A 19,372-nucleotide genomic window follows, 5' to 3' on the forward strand; every position below is an offset into this window, starting at 1 on the left:
ACTGTAATAAAAAGACTGAAAACCTCACTTAGCAATCACAGTACTGATCCAATCTTTACATTCGACTGGATCGACACTGATGCTCTTTATTTTTTAAGGAATCTTCTGTATGAGCTATAATCAGTAAAATACTTCATTAATGGGGTGATCTTCTGAATTTACAAAGACTAGAATGTATAGACCAAGGGCACCTTGTGGGAAAATGCTGACGAATTCAGGAGGTCAGTAGAATACCCAGTGAATTCTGACTGCAGTCACACTGAACTGGCTATTTTCAGCAGTTGTATATGGCTGATCCTCCCTCCTGCTGGGATGTTCGACATCTCTGGCATCAGAGATCTTTAGTTCTGGTTCTCCAATACACTGTGGACCAACAAATGTGAAACAGCTGAAGGAGGGGAAGGTTCAGGGATCTGTGGCATCTGAGGTGAGCTCCCCCAGGCGGGTGGAGTTGCTGTTCTCCTGGCATTGAAAGAATCTTTGTTTCAGTCTGGGAGACAGATGTCATCATGGGAGTCTGGAAGAAAGGACTTCTTGTCCCAGTCTGGAAAGGAAAAAGTGATTTCATGGATTATAACAATTATAGGAGCATGCCACTGACCTCTGTGCCAGGGAAGGTCATTGCTAGGATTATTCTTAATAGGATTCAGTTCCAGGTGTTTGCTGTTCAGTGATAGGAACAGCCTGGCTTCACACCCAAGAAGTCAACCATTTGAGCCCTGAGAGTAATTATAGAATGTAGGTGTGAAGATCAACAGTGCTTCTTCACAACCTATGTTGATTTTTGCAAAGCATTTGATTTGATTGTGTTCGGACTGCTCTGTGGGAAGAATTCATGGAATCCCCAAGACAGCCAGCCTATACACAGATACTGCGCATGCTGTGTGCAACAGAAACAGAGAATGAGTTTTTCCCCTTGAAAACTGGTGTTTAGCAGGGATGGGTTCTGGTTCCACAGTGTTCAATGCTAGCGTGGACTGGGTGAAATCGGAGTGTCTGAGTTTGCATTTGTCCTGGATCAAGACTAGGCTTTTAATGACTTCCTGGACTTGGCCATCAGAAGTGTGTGTTCAGTAGTGTTGAAGTTAAGTGTTGAACACATAAACTGTTCAGCCTTTGAGATCAGGAGATGCCTCAAAAGAGCTTACAATGAGGTTGCTGGTCAGAGGTTGTTCTCAATGCATATATCTTTGAAGGAGAACAAAGGGCCACATCTTTAGGGTTCTGCTGCTTCCTGGCTTATTGTATGGTCGTGAGACTTCGATACTAATCAGTAATCAAAGGCATAGAAGACTGTATGTGTTTCGTACATGGTCTCTTTGGAGGATCTTTAGGTACCCCTAGAATGACAGTATCAAATAAGCAGTTAGTACGGGAGTCTAGGATGTGAAGTATCACTTGTATTGAGAGGGAGCATCACCTTCAAAATTTTGGATTGCAGATGCCAGGACCCCAATGGCCAGAGTAGGCCATGGGGATATCCACACTTCACCTGGGATGTGGGAATGACTGGTCATACATTATACAAATAATGAATGTTTCTGAGTTCCATGGTATGAATATTTCATGAGGTGAAAGCTGGAATATTCCACATTCAATGAGACAAAGCAGAGTTGAATGGTATGTTCCAGCAGGAATGTACCAAAGAGCTGGCATGTCTGACATGGAAAGTAAGACCTTGGAAGATGCAGACAAACAGAGACAGGGTTAATAACCTTGGAAACGGGGAATGGACCAACGAACCTGGTAGCGAATGCCCTGGGCAGTCCCCGAATATGCAGGTTATGCATGAAAAGCCAGACCTTCTGGCCCGGGGTGTAGACAGGCGCCGTGGATCTCTTCCTTTAGGCAGCACCTTTATAGGAGTCTGAAACACGCTGGAGGGCCTGGCGGGCCTGCTCCCAGGTTCGTCAGCAGTGGAGAATGAGGGCTAAAGCTGAGCACACACAAGAGTTCAGGTCTGTGGGAGGAAACAAAGAGGGTTGAAAGCCATGTACAACATGAAGTGGGGAGTAACCAGTCGAGGATGAAGGCAGGTAATTATGAGCTAGTTCAATCCAACTTAATTGCAAAGCCAAAGAAGCTGGGTGCTGGGAGGTGAGAATTCAGAGTGCAGAATTCTCCAACTCCTGATTTACCCATACAGTCTGTCCATTAGCCTGTGGGTGGTAACCAGAGGTGAGGCTGGAGGAAACCCCAAGCAGACCGCCAAAATCCTTCCAAAATTGCAATATGAACTGAGGTTCACGATAGAAAACAATGTCCTGAGGAAAACCATGCAGTTTAAATACATTAGTCAACAGGCCTCTGCAGTGGCCCCTTGGCAGCATGGCCCTTTGGCAGATATAGGTTCAACAGACTGACATTTGGTATATCATCTGCACCTGAAGTGTTCCAGAGGTGTATCGCCAGACACCTAGAATGACTAGATGGTGTAGTCAGCGTGATAGATGACATTCTATTTGGGAAGACAGCATAGAGCAACATGACGCGCCGCTTGACACAACTGCTGGATCATGTTGTGTGGGCCACCAGAAGAGGAGGTACTGCTGGCCCACCACCAGAGGGCGCCCTGCCTGAAGTGCGGGCTTCAGGCACGAGAGGGCGCCGCCACCACGGACACAGCCGGGGGTGACAGCTGTCACTCATTATCTCATGACAGCTGTCACCCATCTACACTTCATCATTCCACTCCATAAAAAACGGACGTCATCTCCACCTCATTGCCGAGATATCATCTACCTGTGAAGGTAATATCCTCAGCCAGAATCTAATTGTGTCTTAGTCTGAATTCATTTTGCAGCTGCTTTCCTGTGGGGTGCCTTATCAGTGAGGTTGGCGTAATCAGCGACGGCTTCGCTTCACACCCCAACCAGATAAGTGTTTTCAGACAAGAGCTGCACGAATGTGTGTGAGAGGTGGAGGTGGATTCTCCACCTTTGTTGTTACTGGGTGTGCACGCACCCACATCTTATTGTTTTTGTTCCTCGCCAGCAGTACCAGATCCGACATTCGGAGACGGTGGCCACCTGGGGACTCAGGACTTGGCGTCTCCAGTATTCTCCAGGTTCGGTGGCGGAGAAAATCGTGTGGTTCCGGTTCTTCTCAGGACAGACGTCCTCTATCCTCGAGCCTGCCCACACGTCACCTTTGTGGATTGACTGTTTTCACAAATTCTGTAATCCGCTGTGTTTTGGTTGTGCTCTTTCACAACAGTAAAGTGTTCATATTCGACTCTTTCATTGTCCGTTCATTTATGCCCCCTGCTGTGGGTCCGTGTCACTACACTTTCCCAACAGGATATCTCGGCCAGCGTCATGGATCCCGAGGGGCGTCACCCATCTGTTGAACAGCCAATGGAAGAGCAGGGTGCACAGGCGTCTGCAGGAGGCGTGATTGGTGAGTTGCAGCAAATCCTCACCGCCTTTACCGCTCGGTTGGATCTGATGACCGAGCAAAACGTCATCCTTAACCGCAGGATGGAGGCTCTCACCGTGCAGGTGGAAGCGCGCTGTCAGGGCGCTGCTGCAGCTCCTCCTTCTGCCGACCCAGTGCAGAATATAGACGTTCCACTGGTCGTTCAACGACCCCCCCCACCATCCCCTGAAGCATACATAATTCCCCCAGAGCCGTACGGAGGTTGTGTGGAGACATGCGCGGACTTTCTTATGCAGTGTTCGCTCATCTTTGCACAACGTCCCATAATGTACGCGTCTGATGCCAGTAAGGTGGCTTATGTAATTAACTTGCTTCGTGGTGAGGCACGCGCTTCGGCTACGGCGCTTTGGGAGCAAAATTCACGGCTCCTTACCACTTATACTGGGTTTGTGAGGGAGTTCAAAACGGTTTTTGATCACCCTAACAGAGGAGAGACTGCTTCAACAGTGCTGCTGTCAATGAGAAAGGGGCGCCGGAGTGCAGCCAAATATGCAGTCGACTTCCGCATCGCGGTTGCGAGGTCCGGCTGGAATAACGTTGTGCTCCGCGTCGCCTTCATAAATGGACGGTCGTCGGTCCTGAAGGAGCACCTGGTAGCTAAGGAAGAACCGCGGGATTTAGATGGGCTTATTGATCTCGTTATACAGTTAGACAATCGGTTGGAGGAACGCCGTCGGGAGCGAGACGAAGGACGTGGCCGGGCACGCGCTGTCCCTCACCCTTCCAGGTCCGAAAAGGTTCCGCCCTCCCCACGCTCCACAGCCTCAACGCTCTGTGTGGCTACAGCTCCCCCTGCTGACGAAGCTATGGACATGAGCAGGGCCACATTTAGACCACCTAACAGACAGAGGAGGCTGGCCCACGGGGAGTGCTTTGTCTGCGGCTCGAGTGAGCATCAGTTAAGAGACTGCCCCAATCGGTTAAACACCAACGCCCGCCCCTAGAAACTGGGCTTAGGGTGGGCCAAGACATTCACGTGGGACACACACATATTTCCACATGACTCCCAGTTACAATCCTGAGCGGGGATTTAACCCTTCAAGCCCCAGCACTGGTGGTCACGGGGTCAGAAGGGAATCTGCTAGACAGCAGATGGTCTAGGGAGGTAGGGCTCCCTCTGGTGGCACTCCCTTCGCCATTGCAGGTGCGGGCACTAGATGGCACCCTTCTCCCTTTAATCAAGCACAAGACACAACCTGTAACTCTGGTGGTGTCTGGAAATCATCGGGAGGAGATCAAGTTTTTTGTGACTCCTTCTACCTCCCGCGTGATTTTGGGCTTCCCGTGGATGTTGAAACACAATCCCCGGATTGATTGGCCGTCTGGGGTGGTGGTTCAGTGGAGCGAAACCTGCCATCGGGTGTGTTTAGGTTCCTCGGTTCCTCCCGGTTTACATGCTAAGGAGGAGGTCAAAGTCCCTCCCAATCTGACGGCGGTGCCGGTTGAGTACCACGATCTTGCTGACGTCTTCAGCAAGGATCTGGCACTCACCCTTCCCCCGCACCGTCCGTACGATTGTGCCATTGATTTGATTCCAGGCGTGGAGTTCCCGTCCAGCAGGCTGTACAACCTCTCACGACCTGAGCGCGAATCAATGGAGACCTACACCCGGGACTCATTAGCTGCCGGGCTGATCCGGAATTCCACCTCCCCGATGGGTGCAGCTTTCTTTTTTGTGGGCAAGAAAGATGGCGGACTCGATCCATGCATTGATTACAGGGGGCTGAATGAGATTACGGTTCGCAATCGATACCCGTTGCCCTTGTTAGATTCCGTGTTCACCCCCCTGCATGGAGCCAAAATCTTTACAAAGTTGGATCTTAGGAATGCGTATCACCTGGTTCGGGTCCGGAAGGGAGATGAGTGGAAGATGGCATTTAACACCCCGTTAGGTCATTTTGAGTACCTGGTCATGCCGTTTGGCCTCACAAACACCCCCGCGACGTTCCAAGCTTTGGTTAATGACGTCTTGCGGGACTTCCTGCACCGATTCGTCTTCGTATATCTGGACGATATACTCATCTTTTCTCCGGACCCTGAGACTCATGTCCAGCATGTACGTCAGGTCCTGCAGCAGTTGTTGGAGAACCAGCTGTTTGTGAAGGGCGAGAAGTGCGAGTTCCACCGTACTTCTTTGTCCTTCCTGGGGTTTATCATCTCCTCCAACTCCGTCGCCCCTGATCCGGCCAAGGTTGCGGCGGTGAGAGATTGGCCCCAACCAACAAGCCGTAGGAAGCTGCAACAGTTCCTCGGCTTTGCAAATTTCTACAGGAGGTTCATTAAGGGCTACAGTCAGGTAGTTAGCCCCCTGACAGCCCTGACCTCTCCAAAAGTCCCCTTCACCTGGTCGGATCGGTGCGAAGCCGCGTTCAAGGAGTTGAAACGATGGTTCTCGACTGCACCAGCTCTGGTGCAGCCCGACCCTGGTCGCCAGTTTGTGGTTGAAGTGGACGCCTCTGACTCAGGGATAGGAGCCGTGCTATCCCAGAGCGGAGAGACCGATAAGGTTCTTCACCCGTGTGCTTACTTTTCTCGCAGGTTGACCCCGGCTGAACGGAACTATGACGTCGGCAACGGAGAACTCCTTGCGGTGAAAGAGGCTCTTGAGGAGTGGAGACACCTCTTGGAGGGAGCGTCTGTGCTGTTCACGGTTTTCACTGACCATCGGAACCTGGAGTATATCAGGACCGCCAAGCGGCTGAACCCCAGGCAAGCCCGCTGGTCACTGTTCTTCGGGCGTTTTGACTTCCGGATCACCTATCGCCCCGGGACCAAGAACCAGAGATCGGATGCCTTGTCCCGGGTACACAAAGACGAAGTCAAAACTGAGCTGCCGGATCCACCGGAGCACATCATTCCGGAGTCCACTATCGTGGCTACCCTCACCTGGGACGTGGAGAAGACCGTCCGGGAGGCCCTGGCACGGAGCCCGGACCCCGGAACTGGGCCGAAGAACCGTCTATACGTCCCACCAGAGGCCAGAGCTGCAGTCTTGGATTTCTGTCACGGTTCCAAGCTCTCTTGTCATCCGGGGGTGCAAAGGACCGTGGCAGTTGTCCGGCAGCGCTTCTGGTGGGTGTCTATGGAGGTCGACGTCTGGGAGTATATCCAGGCCTGCACCACCTGTGCCAGGGGCAAGGCAGACCACAAAAGGACCCAAGGACTTCTCCAGCCGCTTCCGGTGCCTCATCGCCCCTGGTCCCATATCGGCCTGGATTTCGTCACGGGCCTCCCGCCGTCCCAGGGCATGATGACTATCCTCATGATAGTGGACTTCGTGGCCCTCCCAAAGCTCCCAACGGCACAGGAGACTGCTGACCTCCTGATCCACCACGTCGTCCGTCTGCATGGGATACCAACTGACATAGTCTCGGATCGTGGTCCCCAGTTTTCCTCTCAAGTCTGGAGGAGTTTCTGCAGAGAACTGGGGGCCACCGTGAGCCTCTCATCCGGGTACCACCCACAGACGAACGGACAGGCAGAACGGGCCAACCAAGAGTTGGAACAGACCCTCCACTGTGTGACATCCGCGCACCCGATGGCCTGGAGTAACCATATGGCCTGGATCGAGTATGCACATAACAGTCAGGTGTCTTCTGCCACCGGCCTCTCCCCGTTTGAGGTGTGTCTGGGATACCAGCCCCCATTGTTTCCCGTGGTAGAGGGAGAGGTCGGTGTGCCCTCGGTCCAGGCCCACCTGCAGAGGTGCCGTCGGGTGTGGCGCACCGCCCGTTCTGCCTTGTTGAAGGCCCGGACGAGGGCTAAGACCCATGTAGACCGCCGGCGGTCCCCAGCCCCTGCATACCAGCCTGGGCAGGAGGTGTGGTTATGAACGAAGGACATCCCCCTCCAAGTGGACTCTCCTAAGTTGAAAGACAGGTACATTGGACCATTTAAAATCCTCAAGATCCTCAGCCCTGCCACAGTGAAGCTCCAACTTCCAGCTTCACTGCGGATCCACCCTGTTTTCCATGTGTCCAGACTGAAACCACACCACACCTCACCCCACTGTGCTCCCGGTCCGGCGCCGCCTCCTGCCCGGATCATTGACGGGGAGCCGGCTTGGACAGTGCGCCGGCTCCTGGATGTCCGTCGAATGGGCCGGGGGTTCCAGTATTTGGTGGACTGGGAGGGGTATGGACCCGAAGAACGCTCCTGGGTAAAGAGGAGCTTCATCCTGGACCCGGCCCTCCTGGCCGATTTCTACCGCCGTCACCCGGATAAGCCTGGTCGGGTGCCAGGAGGCGCCCGTTGAGGGGGGGGTCCTGTTGTGTGGGCCACCAGAAGAGGAGGTACTGCTGGCCCACCACCAGAGGGCGCCTTGCCTGAACTGCAGGCTTCAGGCATGAGAGGGCGCCGCCACCACGGACACAGCCGGGGGTGACAGCTGTCACTCATTATCTCATGACAGCTGTCACCCATCTACACTTCATCATTCCACTCCATAAAAACCGGACATCATCTCCACCTCGTTGCCGAGATATCATCTACCTGTGAAGGTAATATCCTCAGCCAGAATCTAATTGTGTCTTAGTCTGAATTAATTTTGCAGCTGCTTTCCTGTGGAGTGCCTTATCAGTGAGGTTGGCGTAATCAGCGACGGCTTTGCTTCACACCCCAACCAGATAAGTGTTTAAGACAGGAGCTGCACGAGTGTGTGTGAGAGGTGGAGGTGGATTCTCCACCTTTGTTGTTACTGGGTGTGCACGCACCCACATCTTATTGTTTTTGCTCCTCGCCAGCAATACCAGATCCGACATTCGGAGACGGTGGCCACCTGGGGACTCGGGACTTGGTGGCTCCAGTATTCTCCAGGTTCAGTGGTGGAGGAAATCGTGTGGTTCCGGTTCTTCTCAGGACAGACGTCTTCTATCCTCGAGCCTGCCCACACGTCACCTTTGTGGAATGACTGTTTTCACAAATTCTGTAATCCACTGTGTTTTGGTTATGCTCTTTCACAACAGTAAAGTGTTCATATTCGACTCTTTCATTGTCCGTTCATTTACGCCCCCTGTTGTGGGTCCGTGTCACTACACTTTCCCAACAGATCAGCTCAGAAGCATTAATCTGAAACTGAACAAAAGTAAAGGTAGGATAAGGATGATGGAAATCAGTTATTTTGGACATGTGCTCAGTGAGGAAGGATTAAAGGCTGATCCTGAAACCATCAGGGCTATAGAAGACATGCCAGTACTAGAGGACAAAGCTGCCCTCCAGAGGTTCACGGGGCTGCTACAATACCTCTCTAATTTCATCCCCAACCTCTTAGACTTGAGTGCCCCTCTGAGGATGTTGGAAGGAAATGTGGAATGGCACTGGGATTCAGAACAGCAGCAGAGTTTTGACAAACTAAAATCTTTTGTCAGCCAAGCATCAGTACTTAAGTACTATGATGTAAGCAAGTAATTTACGCTGTCTGTTGATGCAAGCGCTGAGAGTCTGGGAGCAGTGCTTCTTCAAGATGGACAGCCAGTAGCATATGGCTCCAGGGCATTACCTGACTGTCAAAAACATGCCCAAATCAAGTGTTAAGTTCCACCAATATCTGTATGGACGACATGTCCATGTAGAAAGTGATCATAAGCCACTTGACTTGATATTTAAAAAGTCACTCCTCAGCGCCCTAGCCAGGCTACAGAGAATGCTCATGAGACTACAAAAGTACAGTCTAGAGGTCAAGTACAAGCCAGACAAGGACATGCATATTGCTGATTTGTTAAGCAGAGGATTTCTGAGAGAGCATCATGAGGAACTTCTTGATGTAGAACTTGAGGTCAACCTTGTCATTCACCAACTCCCAGTATCAGAGCAAAAGCTCAAAGAGGCAACAAAGAAGGATGCTGAGTTAAGACTGGTCGCAAAAGCAATTCAGAGTGGTTGGCCAAATAAACAAAGACAACTTCCAGACAAAATCAAACAGTACCGGACATTTAGAGAAGAGTTGTCATATGAAGATGGACTCATATTCAAGAACTCAAGGTTGGTAGTACCACACACAGTGAGAAGTGAAATGCTCAGAAAAGTCCACGAGTCACACATGGGTATAGTTAAGTGTAAGGACCGAGCCCATGATGTACTACTCATGTCCCATCCAGTGCCTGACAGAGCATGGGCAAAGGTAGGTGTGGATTTGTTCCCCTTCAGTGATGCAGAGTATTTACTGTGTGTGGATTACTTTTCAAAGTTTCCAGAGCTCATCAAACTGACTGGAACTACAAGCAAACATATCCTCATTGCATGCAAATCTATATTTGCAAGCCATGGCATACCAGATGAGTTATTCTCAGACAACGGCTGACAGCTAGTGGGCCAGGAGATGGAGGACTTCAGTGCTGTCAGACCTACAAGAGGGTGAAACTGTGAGGATTAGACAAGACAGCAAGTGGGAGCCAGCTACTGTGAGAAAGAAACATGACCAACCGACACCTTACATAGTTAATATCCCAAGTGGACAAGTTTACAGGAGGAATCGCAAACACCTGCTCAAAACCAGAGAGACTTCCAGTTCCAGTGACACCCGGAGACACCGCGTCCAAGCACCCATATCACGTGGAACAAGACACTCTGCCAAGTGCTGATCCTCTCAGCCACACTCCAAACTGTGCTACTGTACCAACAAGTCCAAGAGTAGTGACAGATCATACTGTATCCACGACCAGCCCGATGAAAACAACATGCTGTGGAAGGCCTGTCAAAGTGCCACAGCCTTATCTAGACTAATTAGAAAAACAGGTTTTGTTGTGTGGGCCGCCAGAAGAGGAGGTACTGCTGGCCCACCACCAGAGGGCGCCCTGTCTGGAGTGCGGGCTCCAGGCACCAGAGGGCGCAGCCGCCTCACAGGAGCAGCCAGGGTGACAGCTGTCACGAATCACCTGCAGCGGCTGTTACCAATCATCTGATCGGCAGGAGTATATCAGCAGGACGACGTCTCCACCTCTTTGCCGAGATATCGTTTCTACTGTGAAGGTAACGTACTCAGCAAGCTGTTCAGTGATCTTTGTGAGTTTGTGTATTACTCTGAGAAAACTTTTCAACGAGAGGTGGAGGTAGCTTACCTGCCGTTCAGATTCCTGGGTGCGAACGCGCCCCCCTTTAATTGTTCTGTATTCCTCGCCAGCAGTACCAGGTCCGACACGCGGAGGCAGTGGCCACCTGGGAGTTCGGGACTTGGCGGCTCCAGTATTCCCGGGGTCTGGTGGCGGAGGAAACCGTGTGGTTCCGGTTCTACTTTGGAGAGGCGTCTCCTATCTTCGAGCCTGCCCACACGACACCTGTGTAAATTTGACTTTGTCCATTATTGTAATCCGTGGTACTAGTTGTGCATATTCACAACAGTAAAGTGTGTTATTTGACCTATTCCATTGTCCGTTCATTTGCGCCCCCTGTTGTGGGTCCGTGTACTCACACTTTCCCAACAGGTTTCATGGATAATAATAATTGGGAGAGTGTCCTGGACTGAGTCCAAGGTTTGGTTAAAGTTTAAAATAAATAAATAAATAAATAAAAACACAACCAAACAAACAAATTAATCTGTTCTGATGTAAATGTTGTAAAGTGATACCTGTTGTGCACTTATGGTGATGTTTTCAACTGTAATAGCAAGCATAAGGTGATGAACGAAATTGTGTTGTGGTAAGTTAATTTCACAGGTGCTTTCATGTTCAAATCTGGTTTAATGCGAACTATTACTTGTCATATTTGTTACGCACATCTTCAAATTAATGTAACACTATTCGTGGGAGAATACATCTCAAGAAAGGGAAATGTAGTGTATTACAATGTTAAAAGTGCATTACTTAGTTGGCCACTACATGACACAATGGTCTTGTTTGTTAATGCTGTGTGTTTTGTTTGAACAGAATAAAAGTTGATGGCAGACCTTGTATCTTACAATTCCCTTTGATCGCTTTGGGTGTAGAGAGTCAAACTCAGATGAGCTGCTGTGGTCCCAAATGACACATGCACAGTGAAGGCAGGGCGGACCAATTTTTTTTTTGGGGGGGGGGGGGGGTTCGGTCTGCGACACCGACATTGTGGATCTACGAGGTCTGTTAGAAAAGTATCCGACCTTTTTATTTTTTGCAAAAACCTGATGGATTTGAATCACGTGTGCTTGCATGAGCCAACCTTGAACATTCGTGCTCATGCGTGAGCTTTTTCACACGTGTCGATTGCGTCATTTGCTGGTAAGCAGCCTTTGTGTTAGGATGTGTGCCAAATCTTCTGTCACAGTGGAATGTGCCGAAAAAGTGCTTATGTCCACCTCTTCCACAATTTCTCGGACAGTCACACGACGGTCCCGCATGACCACAGCGTTCACTTTGGAAATGATCCGCTCATTTCAGCGTGTTGATGGCCGACCAGAGCATGGCTCGCTCTCCACCGTTGTGTGGATGTCTTTAAACCGGTTGTACTGCTCCTTAATCTGTGTGATGCCCATCGGATCGTCACCGAAAGCCGTCTGAATCTTCCGAATGGTTTCCACCTGGCTGTTGCCCAGTTTCTGGCAAAATTTGATGCAGTGCTGCTCCAGTCATTCTGCAATTTTCCTTGCAATGAAAATCCGTCGAGAGCACAACACACATCCTAACAAAATTTTGTTAGCAAAGAAAGTCATGAAGTCATTACTAGTTAAAGTTAATGGAATACTCAGCTCAATAGAGCTCTGACTCTTTGTCAGCCTGGCTACAGTGCTGAAAAGAAACCTGGGGTTGTTCTTATTTTCTTCAATTAGTGATGAGTAGAAAGATGTCCTAGCTTTACGGAGGGCTTTTTTATAGAGCAACAGACTCTTTTTCCAGGCTAAGTGAAGATCTTCTAAATTAGTGAGACGCCATTTCCTCTCCAACGTACGGGTTATCTGCTTTAAGCTACGAGTTTGTGAGTTATACCACGGAGTCAGGCACTTCTGATTTAAAGCTCTCTTTTTCAGAGGAGCTACAGCATCCAAAGTTGTCTTCAATGAGTATGTAAAACTATTGACGAGATACTCTATCTCACTTACAGAGTTTAGGTAGCTACTCTGCACTGTGTTGGTATATGGCATTAGAGAACATAAAGAAGGAATCATATCCTTAAACGTAGTTACAGCGCTTTCTGAAAGACTTCTAGTGTAATGAAACTTATTCCCCACTGCTGGGTAGTCCATCAGAGTAAATGTAAATGTTATTAAGAAATGATCAGACAGAAGGGAGTTTTCAGGGAATACTGTTAAGTCTTCTATTTCCATACCATAAGTCAGAACAAGATCTAAGATATGATTAAAGTGGTGGGTGGACTCATTTACATTTTGAGCAAAGCCAATAAAGTCTAATAATAGATTAAATGCAGTGTTGAGGCTGTCATTCTCAGCATCTGTGTGGATGTTAAAATCGCCCACTATAATTATCTTATCTGAGCTAAGCACTAAGTCAGACAAAAGGTCTGAAAATTCACAGAGAAACTCACAGTAACGACCAGGTGGACGATAGATAATAACAAATAAAACTGGTTTTTGGGACTTCCAATTTGGATGGACAAGACTAAGAGTCAAGCTTTCAAATGAATTAAAGCTCTGTCTGGGTTTTTGATTAATTAATAGGCTGGAATGGAAGATTGCTGCTAATCCTCCGCCCCGGCCCGTGCTACGAGCATTCTGACAGTTAGTGTGACTCGCGGGTGTTGACTCATTTAAACTAACATATTCATCCTGCTGTAACCAGGTTTCTGTAAGGCAGAATAAATCAATATGTTGATCAATTATTATATCATTTACCAACAGGGACTTAGAAGAGAGAGACCTAATGTTTAATAGACCACATTTAACTGTTTTAGTCTGTGGTGCAGTTGAAGGTGCTATATTATTTTTTCTTTTTGAATTTTTATGCTTAAATAGATTTTTGCTGGTTATTGGTGGTCTGGGAGCAGACACCGTCTCTACGGGGATGGGGTAATGAGGGGATGGCAGGGGGAGAGAAGCTGCAGAGAGGTGTGTAAGACTACAACTCTGCTTCCTGGTCCCAACCCTGGATAGTCACGGTTTGGAGGATTTAAGAAAATTGGCCAGATTTCTAGAAATGAGAGCTGCTCCATCCAAAGTGGGATGGATGCCGTCTCTCCTAACAAGACCAGGTTTTCCCCAGAAGCTTTGCCAATTATCTATGAAGCCCACCTCATTTTTTGGACACCACTCAGACAGCCAGCAATTCAAGGAGAACATGCGGCTAAACATGTCACTCCCGGTCCGATTGGGGAGGGGCCCAGAGAAAATAATACTGGGCCCCTCCCCTTTAGGCAGTATTATTAGAAAGCATTGCTTAAATTTTCATTGTTATGCAGATGATACCCAGCTTTATCTATCCATGAAGCCAGAGGACACACACCAATTAACTAAACTGCAGGATTGTCTTACAGACATAAAGACATGGATGACCTCTAATTTCCTGCTTTTAAACTCAGATAAAACTGAAGTTATTGTTCTTGGCCCCACAAATCTTAGAAACATGGTGTCTAACCAGATCCTTACTCTGGATGGCATTACCCTGACCTCTAGTAATACTGTGAGAAATCTTGGAGTCATTTTTGATCAGGATATGTCATTCAAAGCGCATATTAAACAAATATGTAGGACTGCTTTTTTGCATTTACGCAATATCTCTAAAATTAGAAAGGTCTTGTCTCAGAGTGATGCTGAAAAACTAATTCATGCATTTATTTCCTCTAGGCTGGACTATTGTAATTCATTATTATCAGGTTGTCCTAAAAGTTCCCTAAAAAGCCTTCAGTTAATTCAAAATGCTGCAGCTAGAGTACTAACGGGGACTAGAAGGAGAGAGCATATCTCACCCATATTGGCCTCTCTTCATTGGCTTCCTGTTAATTCTAGAATAGAATTTAAAATTCTTCTTCTTACTTATAAGGTTTTGAATAATCAGGTCCCATCTTATCTTAGGGACCTCGTAGTACCATATCACCCCAATAGAGCGCTTCGCTCTCAGACTGCAGGCTTACTTGTAGTTCCTAGGGTTTGTAAGAGTAGAATGGGAGGCAGAGCCTTCAGGTTTCAGGCTCCTCTCCTGTGGAACCAGCTCACAATTCAGATCAGGGAGACAGACACCCTCTCTACTTTTAAGATTAGGCTTAAAACTTTCCTTTTTGCTAAAGCTTATAGTTAGGGCTGGATCAGGTGACCCTGAACCATCCCTTAGTTATGCTGCTATAGACGTAGACTGCTGGGGGGTTCCCATGATGAACTGTTTCTTTCTCTTTTTGCTCTGTATGCACCACTCTGCATTTAGTCACTAGTGATCGATCTCTGCTCCCCTCCACAGCATGTCTTTTTCCTGGTTCTCTCCCTTAGCCCCAACCAGTCCCAGCAGAAGACTGCCCCTCCCTGAGCCTGGTTCTGCTGGAGGTTTCTTCCTGTTAAAAGGGAGTTTTTCCTTCCCACTGTAGCCAAGTGCTTGCTCACAGGGGGTCGTTTTGACCGTTGGGGTTTTACATAATTATTGTATGGCCTTGCCTTACAATATAAAGCGCCTTGGGGCAACTGTTTGTTGTGATTTGGCGCTATATATATATAAAAAAAATTGATTGTTTGATTGATTGATTGATTAAAGGAAGCATGTATAAAGTGAATAAAATTGGTCCTAGCACAGAACCTTGTGGAACTCCATAATTAACCTTAGTCTGTGAAGAAGACTCCCCATTTACATGAACAAATTGCTCGGAATTGCTTCGGAACATCAAAGTAAGACCACAAAGAAGAAAAAAAAACAGAGACTGTGAGGAGACAGTAAGTTACAATTATAAACAATTAAACAAAATCCCAAAAGAAAGAAACGTGAGTGACCGGGAATCAATCCCAGATCAATACAACTCCTTTCCCACTACTCGACAACTGGATCTGATTAAAAGCCACATTTTTAAAAAATGCTCATGAGGTTTCTTCTCCTTTTAGACCCGGAAGTGCCTCAGGAAGTGCATTCAGCCAGTCCACGTATAATAATGTACTTTTCAGTCCAGTGTGTCAATTCTTTTTCCACTTGGTTGACGATATAGCAAGTGGCAGTTCAAACATAAGATGATGTGCGTACTCATGATAAGAGTGGGCTTAGATGTGCACACATTTTAAAATGATCTAAAATTCTAAAATAATTCCAAAATGATCTCCCTTAAACTCAAACTGAAAGTAAATCTCTACAAGTTGATATACATTAATAAAAATATAAAATACAACTACCTGATGAAGTGGTGTAGAAGAGGATTTTCTTAAAAAGAACATTTGAAAGTTCAGCTACAATTTACCAGAAAGTACATCTGAGATGAAAGCCTAAGATTTGATGTTTTGGTGAAATAAATGTTTGCATTTCTTCATAATTGATGTAAACAAAGTCCAAGACATATTCAGTGACTTGGAAATGTTCATGTATCCATCCCCTGAATTGTTTGAAGAAGACTAGCAATAAAACTGATTATTATTTACAGGTATAAGAAAAGCGTAGCATTATTTATGCAACCCATCATCTTGGCTTTTAGATTTTTAATTAATTTATATCACGTTTTAGAGATTTGCTTTCCATTTGAGTTTAAGGAAGATAATTTTAGAATTTATATATATATATATATTATTTCTTGAATTTGAAATGGCATGTGTGAAATATCAAGTGTTCCGATACTTTTGGAGGGCACAGTATCCTAACCTTATGATGAGTGCAAAATAAGTGTGGTATTACAACTGTTTTGTTTAAGAATGCTTAATTTTCACTGTTGCTGCACTTTGTGTGAAATCATAGTCACATCGTATGTCATATCGATAGAGATAGAATATTTGGCTTCAATATTGAGATACGATAATTTGGCCATATTGTGCAGCCCGACTGTCAACTAGCTGAAAAGTTTGAATATTATTTTAATCTACAGTAAATAAAATGCTTAAAGTGGCAGGGGGTTAAGAGGGCTGTAGGTAGGGGGTTCTGGGGGACGAAGCTGAGAGTTTGGAGCTATGCTAATGCTCCCCAGAAGCATTTACTGGAAAAAGTCTGAAGGACTTAAATGACATGGTTAGATGCTGAAGAGCTTCGCTCGTTCATGTCCGCGACATATACATATTACAAAGATTAGAGGCTAAGACAAAATTTGTTGCAATGTTTGTCTCGTCTCAATTTAAAAGCACTGACATTTGGTGCCGTGGTGACCTCCTGAGTGACTTTCAAGGTGTTGGTTTCTCTGTTCAAGAGTCCCCAGGTTTTTTTTTTCTCACAATGTTTATCATCCTCTGTTTCTTCAATTTCATTTTTTCGAAGAGGTACATTTGTCATGAATCTGCTAAAAGGGAGGTGTCCAATAAATTTGAAAACAAATATTGCAAATCCACAAATCAAAGGACAAATCATTCGATTTTTATGCCCTTTAGACCAGCTGGAATGACGAGAACTACATTGACGTGCTGCCCTCTTGTGGACACTTGAACCTTCAATATTAACTTTATTAACTTTATACAATTACACGGAATTATTCAAAATAATGTAACAGAATAATTTGTTGACCACTTGAATTTTTTCCCAATGAATCCAGTAGTCAGTTGAAAGTCCAACTACAATTTGTTCACAAATACATAAATAGACAAACAAAAACTTCATAGTAACTCAAATGGATGTGGGAAGGTTCCCTTCAGTAGTTTTTCACTTTGCACAACAGACTGTGGTACCAGTGCTAAGCATGCCATAAACTAAAGTAGTGGCGCTCATGAGAGTGTGTTCTGCTCTTTGTCTTTTTCAAGCTGTGAAAATGTAGCCCCATGGCCTGATGGGAGTTGTAGTCAAAGAAGGTTCCTTACTTCCTGTTTGGGCGAGGGAGAGCGAGAAGAAATTTCGAAAAGCTGAAAAGTTGTTTTCGTGCTGAACGACTAAACCTCCAAGTGAGAGAAGTCAAACAAAGCAAGGGTAAGTTTATATTTTCACACGTGTTTGGTTCCGTTCTCGAAACGGAAGAAAATTATCCTGTGTGATGAGTATTAAAGTTATGTCAATGAACAATTGCTCATGTTACTGCAACATAAAATAAGCTTTTTCTATTGTGTGTGTTCAATATAAGAATGATTCCGTGTAGAGTTTATGTTCAGGACAAAAAAAGCAGACTAATTTACGTATTGTCAAGTTTGGTGTCATGAAGAGCAGAAAGGAAAACTGCGAAAATTACAACACAGGGCTACGTGTTTGTTTCCACTGTCGTCACAGTTTTATGGCTGTGTGTGTGTATCCGCACGGAGCAGGTCTTACCGCGGTGAAGTTATTTTAAAATTCGATATTCAGACGTTCAGCACAACTGCAAATCTAGGGACCGTCGAAAACATACGTCACTACAAAAAAAAAGAGTGTAAATCTAACAATCACCTAGTATTTGTTTTTAATATGTTTTGGTAACACTCTCTCTCTCTCTCTCTCTCTCTCTCTCTCTCTCTCTCTCTCTCTCTCTCTCTCTCTCTCTCTCTCTCTCTCTCTCTCTCTCTATATATATATATATATATATATATATATATATATATATATATATATATATATATATATATATATATATATATATATATTGTGCCCAATAAATAAGCATGTGCTGTGTTTAAAATGGAAAAACAAAGATGAAAAACCCCACCATTTGATAAAAACAAATTCTTATTGGAATGTAGAAATATTAAGCTTGGCCCAGAATATGTTTTTTCCAATGGGAATGTAATATCTAAGTTACAGCCCTAGTATGCATTTTATATGAATTCATAAGTATGGAATGACGTTTTCATAATCTATCATTTTAAGGAAACCTTATTTTAGTATTGGCAATACTGCATTTCTTTTTGAGATAATTTTATTCTTAATTTTGCAAAAGCTTTTCCAGTTTTCATGACAGAGGTCTGGCAGGCAAACTTGAGGTTCTGTGCCCATGCAATCATATTTCAGACCCTTTGCAAAGCAGGCAAATGCGCAACCTGGGCCCAACTTTTCGTGTCTTTTTTTTTTTTTTTAATAGGTTTTCCAATTTTCATCAGAAATGAAATATCTTCATTTTAATCGGTGGCAATATGCTTACATTTCACAACCAAAATAAAGCCAGGGAACAAGCCTATTATGGCTAAATTAGCAGCATGTGGCCATAATTTCATGTTTTTCCTCAATAGCTTTTCCAAATATCATCCTATTTCTGGGGACATATCCTCACCTTGCACAAGCTTTCTTTTTGGGGAAAAATCCCAGTATCAGGGTTAAATAAGGCGCCAGAGGCCCAAATTTCATGTTTTTCCTCAATAGCTTTTACAAATATCTTATTTTTGGGGATATTGCTTCATTTTAATCTGGGTACATATACTCACCTTGCGTAAGGTTTCTTTTTGGGGAGAAATCCCAACTTTATGGGTAAATAAGGTGCCAGAGGCCCAAATTTCATATTTTTCCGCAATAGCTTTTCCAAATATCATCCTATTTCTGGGGAAATTGCACAAGCTTTCTTTTTGAGAAAAATCCCAACATCAGGGTTAAATAAGGCACCAGAGGCCTAAATATCATGTTTTTCCTCATTAGCGTTTACAGTTTTCATCCGTCATTGGCCTTTGATCAAATTAAATTAATAAATAAAATTAAGACCTGCATGACTGTACTTTCCATCACACATCCACTTTAACAAGCAACATTCAAACGATTGCAGCACAAACAAAAAATTTAATGGCACAAATCAACACAAATGAAGCACTAAAAAAGTAGACCAGTTTGGTTCACTTTGGAGCAAGATGGGGGATGGTGACCTCTGAATGGCATAAAAATAATCTTTAATATCTCCAAAACCATAGCAGAACAAATGAAAATTTTAACGACACAAATTTGCACAAACGAAGCACTAACCACTCAGTGTATATGCTTGGATTTTTTTATGTGGGTGGGGGGTCAGCTTCACTGAGTGCAATAAAAAG

General features: G+C 45.6%; 1 protein-coding gene across 1 annotated transcript in view; it reads left to right on the forward strand.

Annotated features, from left to right (window-relative positions):
* Positions 1-17,222: 17,222 nt before the first annotated feature.
* The window catches only part of mvb12a (multivesicular body subunit 12A), a 38,529-nt gene continuing 36,379 nt past the window's right edge, over positions 17,223-19,372 (forward strand). The window contains exon 1 of the mRNA XM_034188885.1: positions 17,223-17,360. The gene's annotated coding sequence lies outside the window, so the exon portion shown is untranslated. The remainder of the gene's footprint in view (positions 17,361-19,372) is intronic.

This window comes from Thalassophryne amazonica, chromosome 15 (genome assembly GCF_902500255.1).
Source record: "Thalassophryne amazonica chromosome 15, fThaAma1.1, whole genome shotgun sequence".
Classification (NCBI taxonomy): domain Eukaryota; kingdom Metazoa; phylum Chordata; class Actinopteri; order Batrachoidiformes; family Batrachoididae; genus Thalassophryne; species Thalassophryne amazonica.